We start from the raw sequence: 16,126 nt of genomic DNA on the forward strand, positions 1-16,126 counted from the left end.
TTCCCTTGCTCGAGGGGAGGAAAGGGGGTGGGGTGGGGTGGGGGAGGTAACCAAAAGTTTCAAAGTAAGTGGAATTCAGGGTCTGCATTTAAACACTAACCATCTGTTACAAGCAGGAAAACTGCGGCTCCTTCTCGGGTTCCTGCAATTTCGGAACCCTCCCATTATTGGGATAATTAAGTTTTTCTGGGACGGAGAAGTCCTCCGCAAGGCACGCTGCTGGTGCAGCAACAGAAAGAAACACCATTAGCGAAACCCGGGGTCTAGGTGCCTACAAAGGACGATTAAAGCTTCCCTATTGTTTTCAGGATTGCACCAGTCTCAGCTGGAGCGAGTTCTGAGCAAGGGCGATCACCTTGGCTTAAGATGCACCAAAGCCCTAGGGCCACGTGGATTTTGGGCAAAGGGCCTTCTCAGACCTCCCCATGTTGGCACCTGGGAACCCCCTCCACATGCTACAAGAAAAATTCAATTTAAGGCAGCCCTCTCTCGAACCTGCTTCGATGGAATTTAGTTACACCCCCAAAAGACCTCATGAAAGGAGGCGATCTCTCCTGATATAGCATGATTTTATATTTGAAAGTCGGGGATGGGAGCGGAGGTGGGCAATGAACCATGAAAGCTGACGTTAGAACTGACAAAACAGCCAGCAATTATTATCCCCAACGTGGATGGACTTTCAAAGTGTGTAGTTGTATTTGTAGAATTCTGAGTGTGTCTCCGTGAAAGGAAGAGTGAGATTTGGCATGATTACAATTCACAGCTCTATTGTGTTTGATAATCTATCCAGCCCTTATCTCCAGATAACCCTGTGAAGTGGGAAGTCTAAGGATTTCAGCCAATTTACAGGTGAGGAAACCAAGGCACAGACGTTCAGAGTTGTACCTGAAAACAAATGAAGGGGAATGGGTATAAAACAGACCTTCTGGTTCTCAGTCCTTTACTCTTTATTCATTCATTTACTCATTCAGTGATTCATTTCATTGTCCCCAATGAAAACTTCCTCATTTTGTAAAATGTACATAACTTTTCAAATGCCTCTTTCTGCTGTGATCCTAGGTGCTATAAATCGTACTGGAATCTCACAAATTACCGACATGGACAACTTGGCTGGAACACCACAAAAGGCACTGTGTACTTAGACGGTTCAAGAAAATGGCCAAGCTTACTGTGAGTGGGTGTGGGGACAGGGCGGGGTGGGGGGTTGATGGCTGAAATACAGTCATCATAAGAGTAAGAATGGGGCTGAGAAGGCAGAGGGCAAGAATCTTGTCTTGTCTTAATTTTTCTTCCCACATTTGCATGCCAGTTAAAGTGTGACAGGCAGCTTTCCCAAGATTGTCTCCATATAGCTCATAGAACTTTGGGAGGCTTTTTTGGAAACCTCCAAAAAATATTGGGTGGAAGTTAAATAATTAGTTATAAGAGCTGTAAGAAATTGTCTAACCATGAGTAAGAGGCAGCATGATGGAGCAGGGAGAGTTCTAGGTGAGGATCTGAATGAGGGCCTAGATTCCAATGCCCCTTATTATTACCTGTGTGACCTTAGGAAGTCACTTAATATCTTAGGTCTCAGTTTCCACAAGTATAAAATGAGGAGTTTGATAGTTCACCTCAAAGACCCTTTTGAACTCTAAACTATATAGATTTTTAAAAAAACGAATCAATTAGGAACTTTTTTAAGATTAAAAAAAAAAAAGAGGGGCACCTAGGTGGTGCAGTGAATAGAGTACTAGCCCTGGAGTCAGGAGGATTTGAGTTCAAATCCAACTTCAGACACTTAACATGCACACACGGCAAGGCATTTAACCCCAATTGCCCTACCTTCCCTCTCAAAAAAAAAAAAAAAAACACCTAATCCCAGGTACTTCTAAGAAATGAAACTCCCAGAGGAATAATAGTAGAGGGAGATATTACTGTCTTGTTTTTCCTGTGATACTATATAAGAGAAAACTCTCTTTGAAAGAACACTGCATAGTCAAAGACTTGGTTTCTCGTTAGCTTGAACAAGTCACTTAACTTCTCTGGGCCTCAGTTTCTTCATTTGTAGCATGAGCAGACTGGTTTAGTGTCCTATATCTATATCCCCAGTGGCTGCACAGTATAAATAAGAGGGTTCCAGTCTTAATGGAGCTTAGACTAGTCGTAAGACAAGACACCGATTAAGCGATCATTTAGTGTTTATTGAGCACCTATTGGGTTCTAGGCAGTGTGCTAAACACTGGAGATACAAAGAAAAGTGAAAAGCAGACTGCTGTGAAGGACCTGACAGTCCAGTGGGGGAGATAACATATCAGCAGCCATGACAAACCAGAGGCACACAGGATCAGTTATGGGTTATCCCAGAGGGAAGTCATTAAGACAAGGGAAGGCTGAGAAAGGCTGCTTGCAGAAAGTGGTGCTTTAGCTGAGGAGGGACAGCATTCCAGGCACAGAGGACAGCCAGGGAAGACACCCTTTGTAGGGAGACGGCGTGCAGTATGCAAGAAGCTCGAGGAGGTCAGTTTCATTGGATCCCAGAGAACAGGGAGGAGAATAAGGGGTGAGAAGACTGGAAAGGCAGGACATGGAGACTCACTTCTGGTCCCCTTCCCTTTGCCACCTGCACATGCATCCTTTTTCTCCACTCTTTAGCTCTACAATGAATCAAAATGTTCAGTTTCCACAGCATAAATTTGGGAGAAAGATAAGAAATAGTTCCATGTCCTCCTCAATCATTATCAAGACTCTCTGGGAGCTAGGGAAAAAAATCTGTGTGTATACACATACATACATATATACAAACATACATATATACAAACATACATATATACTATACATACACTAATTTACCTATATGTACATATGTGTATGTAGAGACAGAGTTACCAACATTTCAGAGATTTTGTTTTCATTTGTTGTTCAGTCATGTCTGACTCTTCATGACCCCATTTAGGGTTTTCTTGGCAAAGATACTGGAGTGATTTGCCATTTCCTTCTCTGGCTCATTTTACAGATGAGGAAACTGAGACAAACAGACTTAAATAGGTGACTTGCCCAGAGGCACACAGATAATAAGTATCTGAGGCCAGATCTGAACTGACTCCAGGTCTGGCACTCTATTCACTGCACCACCTACCTGCCCTTGTTCTGTATATTAAGGCAAATCTGGGAAGCCATATTTATGCTATTGCATTTCAACAATTGGTGTGAAAATGCTAATACTGCATGAACAGATAGTTGGCATGAAACTCAGTCCACAGACGTAAGAGCAAAACAAACTTCCTAGAAACACCTGAAAGAATCTCAGCTTCTGTTGTTTCTGGCTCTTGGCTCTAGATTTTCTTTCCCCTTCAATGAATCTTGCTGGGAAATCTAAATTTTGTATGAGGACTGCTTCCCATGTTCCTAGTTGGTTAACAAATCTATCACATGACCATCCATTTGAAATCATGTGCTAAAAGATGGAAGGAGGGGTGAGCAGAAGAGAGTGAGCATTTCTCCAATGTACAGAAATAACTTCATAGCACTTTTCCAGTTCTTAACAAGGTGCCCAACACATAATAGGTTCTTAGTACAGCTAAACAAAAGTTCATCTAAAAAATGTGAGTTTTAGGGTACCTACAAACTCAATATGAGTGAATAGTGTGATAGGGCAGCCAATTAAGTAATGAAATCTCACACTACATTAAGAAGAGAATCATGTGTATTCTAGGGGCAGCTAGGTGACACGGTAGGCTTGGACTCAGACCTGAATTCAAATTTGACAGACATCTGCTAGCTATGTGACCCTGGGCAAGTCACTCAGACTTCGTCTCAATTTTCTCAGCTGTAATAAATGGAGAAATAATAACACCCACCTCACAGGGTTGTTGAGAGGATCAAATGAAATATTGCTTGTAAAGGGCTTAGCACAGTACCTTGAACAGTGGGTGCTATATATATACTTATTTCCTTCCCCTCCCTCTAGAACTAAAAGAGTAATAGGCCTGCTTCATGGGGACCTTGTCTGAACTGGTGGAATACCCCATTCATTTCTGGGTTACATTTTAAGGAAGACATTTATAAGCTGGGAGATGTCCAAAAAAAAAAGACCAGGAAGGTGGCCAGGATGGTAAAGGACCTCAGAACCATACTGTTCAAGGAATGGATTGATGGAACTAAGTTTAGCCTGAAGAAAATAAGACATACAGGAGATATAATAACTGACTTTAAGTTATTTTATGAGTATTTCTAGGGATAAGATTTGTCTTTGGCACCTGAGGCAGAATTAGAAGCATTTGCTGAATACTGAAGACAGACAAATTTAGGTCTGATATAAAGAAAAACTTCTGAATGATCTAAAACTAGCTGGATCTATTTGGACAGGGTGCTTGCTGGGCCTAGCATCAGAAAGAGCTGAGTTCAAATCCAACCTCAGACATAAGTTTTATGATTCCGAGTAAGTCACTTAATCTTTGTCTGCCCTCAGTTTCTTTAACTGTAAAATGGGGATAATAAAAGCACCTATGTCCCAGGATTATGATGAGAAACAAATAAGAAAATATTTGTAAAGTACTGAATACAGTGCTTGACACATAAGAGGTGTTGAATAATTGTTTCCTTCCTTCTCACTATATGCCTTCAAGAATAACTTGGAATAACACTTCTCAGAGAAGTATACAAAGAGGATTCTTGTTGGTGGCTCTCTGAGGTTCCCGCTATTTCTGTCCTCTTCCCTCTGAATTTCCCCCATGGCTCTGTCCTCCGTCTGTTCCCCAGGCATGGTCATGCTCTGCACTGATAAAGAAAAGAGAAGCCCTAGGAATAGAATCACCCTAGGGACATACAGAATCACTGAGACAGGGCAGTGTCCATTTCAATACCTTTACTTCAATACAATCGCAGCTTAAGAAACTGAGACTCAAAGTGACTTGCCTAATATCATCCAGGGAGTGATGGCAGAGAAGGCCACCCAAGTCAAACCCAAGTCCAGGGGTTCTTACTATGCCACAAAACCTATTTTTGTGCAAATATATTCTAAAAAGTATCATAAACAGAACAGAACATCTCTTTAAAAAAGAAAAGAAAAGTAACTCATGCTTTTGTAGGATTACCCTTGAAATGAAAATCGTGAGGTTACTGTATCCTGGAGTGTCTATTTGATATCCCACAGCTGGAAGAGATGAGATTTTCCAAACAACTTTCAACTCTATGTATCCTTAAAGCTTTCAACTGCAAGTGTATATTCAGTGATAATCCTGTTACCAGATAGAATGTTTATTTTTTTCCATCAGGCAAGTTTATTTATACAGTGATGCAACTTATGTGAGACCCTATGATAAACAACTTCTTCAAAAGCCTCTTTCAAAGTCAGATTTTAAAGGTATCTGTGAGCAATTCACTGAATGGCTACTGCATCAGCCTTTCTTTCCTAAGGACTCTTTCCCTTGCAATCAGTGTGCTAACTATGTTTGAGTATGTTTGAGTCTCTAGGCAAAGAGGATTAAAATCAAACAATGGACTGTTCTATCTTGTTTCAATTTACAAGTTAAGGAATCTTTTTCTGGCTTTCCTTTTCTACATAAGTTCATCAGATCAGATTGATGACTTTAAATCTGGTGCTTTGAAATGCAAGCAATGCAGCAGCAAATATATAGAAGAGAACTTGGGAGTTTAGTTAAAGTTTTAGTCAGTTCATCCTTTTTAAACACTGAAGAGAAGATTTTCTTGAAAAAAAGAGGTGGCTAGGTAGTGCAGTGTATAGAGCACTGGCCCTGGAGTCAAGAGGACCTGAGTTCAAATATAAACTCAGACACTTAACACGTACTACCTGTGTGACCTTGGGCAAGTCACTTACCCCCAATTCCCCTGCCTTTCAACTTCCAAAAAGCAAAAAAATTAATTAATTGATTAAAAAGGGGGGAAGCATGCTTTAGTAAGACACAGCTCCTCTATTTCTGATGACATTTCAAATTGCTCTCCATTGTGGTTGAACCAGTTCACAACTGCGGAAGATGTATAATTGTCTGCATATCTCTGTATCACTCTTTCATCATTTACTACTCCCATCTTCTGTTATCATTGCCAATTTAATAAGCATGAGTCAAAACCACAAGATTGTTTTAGGCATATTTCACTTCTTAGTGATTTGAAGCAGCAAATTTTCATATGGTTATTTGTAGTGTATAATTCTTCTTTTCAGTTTCTTTGTTTATATCCTGGAAATGGATTTTGATGATAGACAGATAGATAGACAGACGACAGATAGACGACAGAGATTAGCCCCCATATTTATCCAGAATATCAGACCCTTATCATAAAGACTTGATGCAAATTTCTTTTCCCCAAATAACAGCTTCCTTCCTCATCCTAGATGCACTAATTTTGTTCGCATCACCCTGATGAAGCTATGTTAGTCCCTTATCCATTGCTCCTCTTTTTCAAATGTTAAGAAATAGAAGTCATTTCCACTGGCCTATAATAGTTTGCAATATCTATTATCTTTTTGTCTTTTCAAATAGGCACATCCGCCCATCCCAAATACCCTCGTACTTTTGCCATTCCCCATGACCATCACTAATAATTAATTTGACAGTAGTTTGGCAATCATAAGGAACGACTCTTTCAGTACCAAAAGATATAGATTGTCTGAACATAATGACTATTAGGTTCTCTCTTACTAACTCCCTATTAACCATGTTTCTGTTGTCCTTTCCAGTCCAAAGAGACAAAAAACAAACAAAATTCCGAGTGGCACTGCTTTCATTCTGCTTTTTAATTATTATCCCATCTGTGCTGAGCAGGGATACAGGCTATCTTTCATCTTCTACCTTCCCCAGAATATATTCAAAAAGGAAAAAAAGTTTATTATATTTTTGGGTTTCTTTGTCAACTTTAGCTCAGATTGAGCTTTAAAATTTGTCACTTTTATTGAGCTATATATACATATGTGTGTATGTGTGTATATACACACATATACATTTCTCGAGCCTCTATATTCACTCTTCATTACTACCCTTGCTTGCTCTATACTTTTAAAATCTAACCTGGATTCCATGTATATCCACATTTATTCCTTTAGGTAGCCCTCCTTTCTCTCATGAACAGAATTGCTTCCTTTTGGGTCTTCAGAATTTCATTGTAAAAAGCCCTCTCAGGCTGATTTCCCATTGAGAATTTAGTTCATATCATTGTAGCTATCTTTCCTCTAAACTAGGGGTAGGGATCCTGTGGCCTCGAGGCCATATGTGGCCCTCTAGGTCTTCAGGGGCTACCCTTTGACTAAATTCAAACTTCCTCTTAATAAAAGGATTTATTCTGTCAAGTTTGGATTCAGCCAAACAGCAGCTCCTGAGGACAAACAGGATCACATTTTGTCTCAAGGCCACAGGTTCCCTGTCCCTACAAACCCTTGCTTTGCTCTCCTCAGATCTAGAGTACATGTTAAGGCCATGTCTGGCTTTCCATTTTTTCACTATTGCAAACTCTAAGATAGCGCATTCACTTCCTCACAAGTCAATCAATTCCTTTCTCTCTGTATCAAATGAGATCAGATTTGTAAAGTACTTAAGACAGTGCTTAGGACATAGTAAGTGCTTAATAAATAAGCATCCCTCCCCTTCCCTCCTCCTTGTTAGGTAGAACACATTTTGTCCTGTTTTGGGATAATGAAATTTTCATTATGGCAGAGGGAGAGGGAGACAGAGATAGAAATAAGTGATACAGAGAGACAACAGACAGAAACAGAGCACAGATAATGACAGAGAGAGATCCAGAATATGTCTAGATAATTTACCTCCCCATCACTACTATTTTGTGTCTCTAGGCCAACTTTTTGATGTTTCCCAAACACCTTAACTATTTTTCTATTCAAGTGACCCACAGTTTACTTAAGAATAATGAGGGAAACTAGCCAATGAGGGCCCAGTCTCAGAGCATCCATAATATGCCCTGCCCACTGCCAATTAACATGTTGTTGTGTCAAGACTGTTTCCAGAAATGCATGCTATGGTGGCTGGGGGATATTTCCTTCCTTGTTACAGAGGATGTGTAGATATCCTGACTGTTCCCTATCAAAAGCATAACTAAATATGCACAAGCAAATAGAAGTTCTCTCTTCCCTAGAATTGAACAAGGCAAGGATTGCTATCAGCAGTGAAACAGCAGCAGTCCAAGTGCCTACTGATTATTATTATTATTACTGACTGATGCCAACTGCTAGCTTCCTTATCCCGTCCCCCAAAAAGCTACTGTCTGTTTCTTTTTGCCTCTCTTGTCTTATGTTTTCCCATGGCTCTTCAAGTGAGCAGAGTTAACACTACAATGCCACTAGGAACTCTGCCAGCTGAAAATATGAATTGTGATTTTATTATACTGAAGGAAATCAACATAATGTCAAGGTAACTTAAAAGAGAAAGTGAAAATAATACGTTGTTTGGTTGCTTTTCAGTCATGTCTGACTCTTCGTGACTTCATTTAAGGTTTTCTTGGCAGAGATACTACAGTGGTTTGCCATTTCCTTCTCCAATTCATTTTACAGATGAGAAAACTGAGGCAAGCAGCATTAAGTGACTTGCTCAGGGTCACACAGATAGTGTTTAAAGCCAGATTTGAACTCACAAAGATAAGTCTTCTTGATTCCAGTGCTTGGTACTCTATACACTGTGCCTCCTAGCTGCCAGAAAATAGCACAGTCAAAAGAAAATCTGTGGGGCGGCTAGGTGGCTCAGTGAGTAAAGCACTGGCCCCGGAGTGGGGAGGACCTGAGTTTGGTTCCAGCCTCAGACACTCAACACCCATACACTCACAAAAAAAAAACTAGCCATGTAACCTTGGGCAAGTTGCTTAACCCCAATTGCCCTCCAAAAGGCAAAGAGGAAAAAAAAAATCTGTACTAAGGATTGTGCTACAGTTACTTAGAGGAAGAAGGAAGAAACAAGTCCATGTGAATAATGTTATTACAGGGGAAGAAAATCAGTTTCCAGAGACTAAGTAGATAAAAGATTTAAAAAGGAATATTTGGACATGGCTCAAAATGAGCAATTAGAAACATTAGTGCCATATATCGTCAAAAGACAGTAATGCTACTTTGTATACAGCAAGAAAGGCAATTAGTGGAAGTCCAAAAGTACTCAAAAGAAAATAAAGGGGCAGCTAGGTGGCACAGTGAATACAGCACCAACCCTGGAGTCAGGAGGACCTGAGTTCAAATCCTGCCTCAGACACTTAACACAAAAACTAGTCTTGTGACCTTGGGCAAGTCACTTAACCCCAATCACCCTCCAAAAAAGCAAAATAAAATAAAATAAAAGATCCACTTTAAAAAAAAAAGTGACAAGACCTCAGTGAGCAGTGAAAACATAATGAGTAAAATTTTGATCCTGAAAGAAGAATGAACCACAAAAGGCACCAAATGGAACTTTTTTTTTTTATATTCGTACACTGTGAGATTTCAGATGGAGAAAAATGCATCTAGTCATAAGTATGGTTCAGATATCATTGGTTTACATTCAATTGATTTTTGCTTCAGGAATCTTGTTTTTTAAATCTCATTTTTGTCAACAGATATTGAATACTTTACTAGATCTAGAGGGATTTTAAGTATTTTGGATCACCTGTTGATAGTCAATAAGCAAGATGGCAGCATAATGAGAAACATCCCATAGGAAGGATCACAAGAAGTTGTTATAGTACAGTTAAGTGCTAACTAGGCATCACATATATGAGAAAAGAAATAAAGCTGTGGAATTTGGCATTCAGTCATCAAGGGTTCTGTCATGTAACTCCCTGCTAACCTCCTCTCTAGTTCCTATACCATTAGCCAAAGTTTTAAAGAAAAAAACATCAGTTGCCATAAAGGTTATTGGGAGACAATGTAGACCATAGAAAACTTTCTGGATTCAGAGTAAAAAAACCTATATTTCAATCCTGGCTCTGTCACTGACCTCACATGTGACTCTGCACAAATTGAAATTTTCTCAATTTCATCTGTAAAATGAGGGAGTTGGGCTTAATTAACCACCTTCTAGATCTCTTTCCATTCTGGCTCTATGGTCCTGTGATCCATTCCAACCAAATATTGCACAAATGTGTAAAATGAGAATTTAAGTGACTTTCCCAAGGTTATATAGCTAATTAGATTAATGGATTAAATTTAAGGGTTTTTTTTAAATCTAGGTTGTATTTGGCTGTACAATATTATCTTGGTGATATCAGCAATAAGGCTATATTTGGCAGAAGGTGTTAAGTACATAAATGTTTGTTGAATAGGTTGGCTGTGAAAGCCAGTATGTCAAATGAAAGGCATGGCTTGCTTTCTAATTATGTAACAAATTGACAACCACTTTGTCATGTTGATTTACTTCCATTTTCTTATCTCATGTGGACCTACTGATAACTAAAGGAACAATTACACATTCCATTCATTGTATAAAATAAGTTATCACCAAGTTCACTTTGACATATCTCAAAACACTAGCTAGTAAAAAACAAAAAAATGACACATAAAACAAACCTTCTTCGCTCTTTAAGAATAAGTGTAATCTTACCTTTATCAGCACAGCACTAAATGACCTTCCTTTGCTTCAACTTCCAGGAATAAAAAAAAAGTTTGAATTCTACCCTGTAAGCAAATAAAAAGGTGAAGTTACTATGTATGTTCATGTTGTAGCATTAGAAAACAACAGATCTCTTTCTATGGCATAACCTTCTAGTCCTCCCCAAATAGTGAGACGAAAATGTCTTTACAATATAGTACTTCACATGGTTTGCTGGTCCATCACCCTTATAAACATGAGAAAAAATAACGTGATATATAATGGAATTCCAGACACTAATGTGGTTTCAAAGTTAACACCCAACCACATTTCCCCCAAAAGACATAAACACTGACAAGTCAGCTCTTGGGCTTTTGGGGGATATATTTGAGTATTTTATTTTAAACATACTGAGGGTTGGCCACAAACACTTAGAGATATTTTAAAACCTAGATTTCAATTGATGCATTTTCTTAATTGTTTTACTGGAAAATGGAAACTAATAAAAGCAATGAGAGATTGTTAAAAACCTAGACTTCTATTGATACTTTTTTTTGCCATTTGTTTGCTAGAAAATGAAAAGCAAACTTTTTTTGGGGGGGGGAGGGCAGGGCAATTGGGGTTAAGTGACTTGCCCAAGGTCACACAGCTAGTAAGTATATCAAGTGTCTGATGCCAGATTTGAACTCAGGTCTTCCTGACTCCAGGGCCAGTGCTCTATTCACTGTACCACCTAGCCACTCCCACCCCCCCCAAGAAAAACAAACTTCTGATGCTTTTAGAGGTCTCTCATTTCTCATACCACTAGCACCTTATTCTAATAAAAGGCACATCAATGTGATATTTAACTATGCAATCTCTAACTGTACTTGAAAATATAAAATAATTCAATTTTTCATAAGTCTAAAAAAGCCTGAGAGGAAAAACTTGAAATATGATACTATGACTTCCCCTAAATACTGATGGCACCAGAGAGCAACTAAATTCTTCTCCAAATTTTGACGATGATGTAACTTGATTGCGGAAAGTATACGAAGACCTAAAAAGTCCCTGACATCATAGAAATGGACTCAGAGTTAGTATACAACTCAAAGAAATGGTAGCATGTGCACATTATCTATGCCATATACATTTGTTTAGAATGTATCCAAGGTATCCTCACCTCTCATATCCAAACAGTTACTAAATCCTATCAATCATAAATCTATATCCTCATCTCCTTTTTCATTTTCACTCCTATCCCAGTAATGGCCCTTAGTAGCACCAAGGTTGACTACTCCAGTAACTCCCTTAAGCCTATCTTCCTCATCCAATCTGTCTTGTAGATCACCTCTAGAACGTCCTAATACATAGATCTAAACTAAAACAGAGGTCCACAGATCTTGGAATCAAAGCTCTAAATGTACAAAGCTATCTAGGGCACTATCACCTCACTTTACAAATGAGATACTGAGATCCACAGAGGAAAGGGGTCTCTCCTAAGGTCACAATAGCCAAACGATGATCTGAACTCTAAACTCATTATGATTTCCACTACTATCTACTGCTAGGTTCAAAAAGCTCAAAATTCTTCAATGACTCCCAACTGCTTAATAGGTAAAGTTAATTTCCTCTGATTGGGGCCAGAGACACTCAATGTTTTCCTTCATCTCATATTTATGGCCCATCTTACACAACTCATACTTCAGTCAAACTATACTATTTTCCTCTGTACCCTTCCCCCATATGAAATGAACTCTCACACCTTTGTGAATTTGTTTCACATTATCTATAACTAAAATGACTTCTTTCAGAACTCCTTAGTATATTCATGTAGGGTACAGCTAGAGGACCAGACCTTGAACCCCAGATCTGCCTAATAAAATTGTAGAGATAAAGCAATAAATAAAAGATTCCTTCTAACTCTAAATCTAGGAACCCTATTATTTTTAAAATAATATTTTATTTTTCTCCAACTACATGTTAAAGACAATTTTTAACATTCATTTTTAAAGTTGTGAGTTCCAAATTCTATCCCTTCCTTTCCCACCTCCCTCCTTCCTGAGACAGTAAGCAATCTGATATTGGTTATACATGTGCAATCATGTAGAATAGTCATTTTCTGGGAGAAAATGAAGAAAAAAAGTGAAAAATATTATTCTTCAGTCTGTATTCAGATGCCATCAGTTCTCTCTTAGGGAGAGAGTATTTTTAGGAGTCCTTTGGAATCCTACTACTAGAACATGGAAACATTAAGGTGTTTTGCTGGTCAGAACACATCACCAAAACAATGGGGCTTTGCTGCTAATAAATATGAATAAAGACAGGCATAGGATTAGGTGAGTAGAGAATTCTCCTCACCTTAACTATATATTTTGCCTTATATTTATCTGTATGATAAGCTAAAAGAGGATTTTGGAAAAGACAAACCCTAAATCAGGTAGTTATTTGTTAAGAGAGGACTAAGATCCCTTCCCCCAAGAAAATGGCCAAAAAGAAATGGCAATATTATCTTGGGGCACTCTACCTGGTTTTTGTTAATTGGGTATGGGGAGGGGGGCTACGTATGACTTAAAAACTATCAGTCTGCTTTTATCAAAATAAAAAGATTCTAGCTTTTTTATCTTAGCAGGTTAGAGTTGAGAGAGCAGATGCTGATCCTGAAGAGATGAGGCCAGAAGCTAGTACGGGGGAACAAGATCCCACAAAGACATCATGCCCAATGACCATTGGTCATCAAGAGATCAGCAAGCAAAACTCAGTTGCTACTACATGGAACAGATCTGCAAAAAATAAGCCCAGTGATAGAGGCAGGATGACAAAACCAGAAGACTTCAGTAATCCTACAACTTCAAAGCTTAAATACTTTGGCCATAGGATGAGAAGACAGTACTCATTGGAAAAGATATTGGGGAAAGAATGAAGGCAAAAGGAGAAGTGAATGACAGAAGATGAGATGGATAGTTAGTGTCATGGAAGCAACAAATGTGACTGTGGATAGACTTTGGGAGACAGAAGAAGACAGAAGGGCCTGGCATGGTGTGGTCCATGGGGTCATGATGAGTTGGGCATAACTAAACAACACAACAACAGCAACAACTTCAAATGTACAAATGCCCCTACATGTGTGCCCTCCTTATGAATGCTTCCTATGCATACCCTATATAAAACTATAAATGTTTTTGTTTTTTCTGAACTTTCTGGCTGACTAGGGAAAAAAATAAGCGCCCCAGTTAGGGAATAAAGAACCAAGTACCTTGAAACTGGAGTAGCGATCATGAGTGTGGGAAAGGGGCATTCTAGGTGCAAAAGTGGGTTTGTAGGTATCTGTGTTGGTATCTAATCCCCTTAGTAAGCTATGAGGACAGAGACTGTCAGTAAACTTGTTTTCTCACCCAACATTCTACTTAATAAATGTGGATTATTCTTATTTGTTACATCTCTATCACCCTACATACTCTTTGGAATAGAATCACTGTTCTACAACAAAAACAAAATCTCTAAAAAAAAAAAATCCTGCAGCCTGTAGGTGGTATGTATTCTTATTCAATAAAAGGATAGATGCCATTAGTTAGGAATTCATGCAATTTGGGGGGTTTTGACGAAACGAAGTGAAATGAAATCACTTTTAACCTCTATGATTCAAAGAACTCTGAATATGATTAGCCTAAAGCACTGTAGACTTGATCTGCAATCACATTAAAAGCTCTGTGTGTGCGTGCGTGCGTGCGTACGTATGTGTTGCCATGATTGGCATGCATATCAACTGTGCTATATCCATAAAGTGACTTGGCCCTGTCTTTGGAAGAACAATTCAACTTTATCTTTCTTCTCATTTCTTCCCTCCACCCCCATTACAGAGTCAAATTATTAGATGGTAATTGAAACTTTAAAATAAAATTTTCAAGATACTGGTGATAAATGTTGGAGCTGTTGGATTTTTCATAGGGAAAGTCTCCTGGCATACACAAATATAATCAAAATAGCTCTTTTTCTAGCAAAAGAATGCTAGCTAGCAAATAGTAGCAAAAAATACTGGGAGGTGGAGAGAAGTGGGGACCCATCATTTTGGAAATGGGGAACAAAGTGTGATATATAAATGTCATGGAATGTTATATATTCAGCAACTAGATGACAGTGCATAGAACACTGGCCTTGGAGTAAAAAATTCTGATTCCTGCTTAGCTATGTGACCCTGGGCAAGTCATTTAACCTCTCTCTGATTTCTCATTAGTAAGATGGAGCTAATTATAGCATCTACACCATGAGGGGTGTTTTGAGGATCAAGTGAGATAACATATGTAAAGCACTTTAGAAATGTTTAAGTGCTATGTAAATGCTACTTACTGTTATTGTGCCATAAGAAATGACTAAGAATTCAGTCAGCTAGTCAGTCAATAAGCATTACTAAGCTTTTACTATGTATGTTCCAGACACTGTGCTAAGTGGTAGAAATACAAATAAAAGTAAATACAAAGATAAACAAAAAGAAAGACAGTCCTGCCTTCAAGGATCTTATATTCTAAATGGGGAAAACAAGACATAAAAGGAAGCTCAAAGAGTGGGGAAGAGCATGATAGAGAAATCCAGAGGAGAGCAGCCTGTTGGGAAATGAAGAGATGGCTGGCCTGGGCACCTTCCTTAAATGAAGGTTCTGGGGGGAATCCTCTACTCAGCCATCGGAGGGAGAGATGCAGGGTTCTTTCAGATGTGAAACCCTGGGCTGAATGAATTATTTATATAATGGCTTTGGTTATACAAAGGACATCCTACATCACCAAAAGACTTCAGAATTCTGATCTGATCAATAGAATCTACTTTTCAGAAAACCGATGGTGAAATATGTGCCTCCTGCCCAATTGCAGAAATTACAGTTACTGAGTGGTGTATGTGTTTCAGACACATGTATTTGACCAACACCCCGATCTGTTTTGCTTTAGTATGCTTCTTAATCACAAGAATAAATTTTGTCAGGAGGGAGGAGTTATTGGGAAGTGACAATGATGGTAAAAAAAAAATCAATAAAACATTTGCTTAGGGAAAATTGTGACTGTGTAGAAAGTCTAATGTATTTCTCATTTTATCTCCTAGATCCCTAGGAAAAAATCCATCAGGAATAATTTACTTCAATAATTCAAAAGACCCATGATTTGATCAGTAGGAGTACTCTCTCCCTTCAATTCAAATTATAAACCTTACATGTCTTCCGAGACTGCTTCATATTGTTGGGGGGTTAAGGGGGAGTCCTTAACAGCCAACAATGACTTTAGCTAGGCAGCCATACTCAAAGACTTTCCAGATTGGCTTTGCACTCCACTGGCACAGTCTTCCCTCCCCCCATCACCCTTGCCATAATAAGTTTAGTGAAGGTTAGTATGAATTTATCCAAACTAAGGCTATCTAAAATATGTAAACAACCTCTAGGCATGCTGAATACTGAACCAGAAATGCATTCTTCTCCCCTGAAGAATTTCCTACTTATAACCTCTCAGAAGACCTCCAAGCCATCTTTACACTTCATATTTTTTAATTATAAGGATCATAATGTTATTGTTCTTGGCTCGATTGCAAGATCTGCAGTAGAAATTAATTTACCCCAGGACTTTAAGGCACAAGCATGGCTGTCATGGCAAGCTGAGAGGGGAAATGGG

At 38.7% G+C, this 16,126-nt stretch overlaps 1 protein-coding gene and 1 long non-coding RNA gene across 4 annotated transcripts in view; one reads left to right on the plus strand and one right to left on the minus strand.

Moving 5' to 3' along the window:
* The window catches only part of BMPR1B (bone morphogenetic protein receptor type 1B), a 482,311-nt gene that overhangs the window by 347,145 nt on the left and 119,040 nt on the right, over positions 1 to 16,126 (minus strand). For all 3 annotated transcript variants that reach the window (XR_011169511.1, XM_069094423.1, XM_069094400.1), the window contains exon 2: positions 10,509 to 10,582. The gene's annotated coding sequence lies outside the window, so the exon portion shown is untranslated. The remainder of the gene's footprint in view (positions 1 to 10,508; positions 10,583 to 16,126) is intronic.
* Positions 12 to 14,696, plus strand: LOC138165994 (uncharacterized). Its single transcript, XR_011169512.1, has 3 exons — positions 12 to 849; positions 1,060 to 1,170; positions 13,108 to 14,696. It is a non-coding gene; the product is annotated as an uncharacterized lncRNA (long non-coding RNA).

The sequence above is a fragment of the Petaurus breviceps genome, unplaced genomic scaffold (genome assembly GCF_028583685.1).
Source record: "Petaurus breviceps papuanus isolate PSGF00001 unplaced genomic scaffold, PetGlider_PUasm1.0 126, whole genome shotgun sequence".
In the NCBI taxonomy this organism is placed as follows: domain Eukaryota; kingdom Metazoa; phylum Chordata; class Mammalia; order Diprotodontia; family Petauridae; genus Petaurus; species Petaurus breviceps.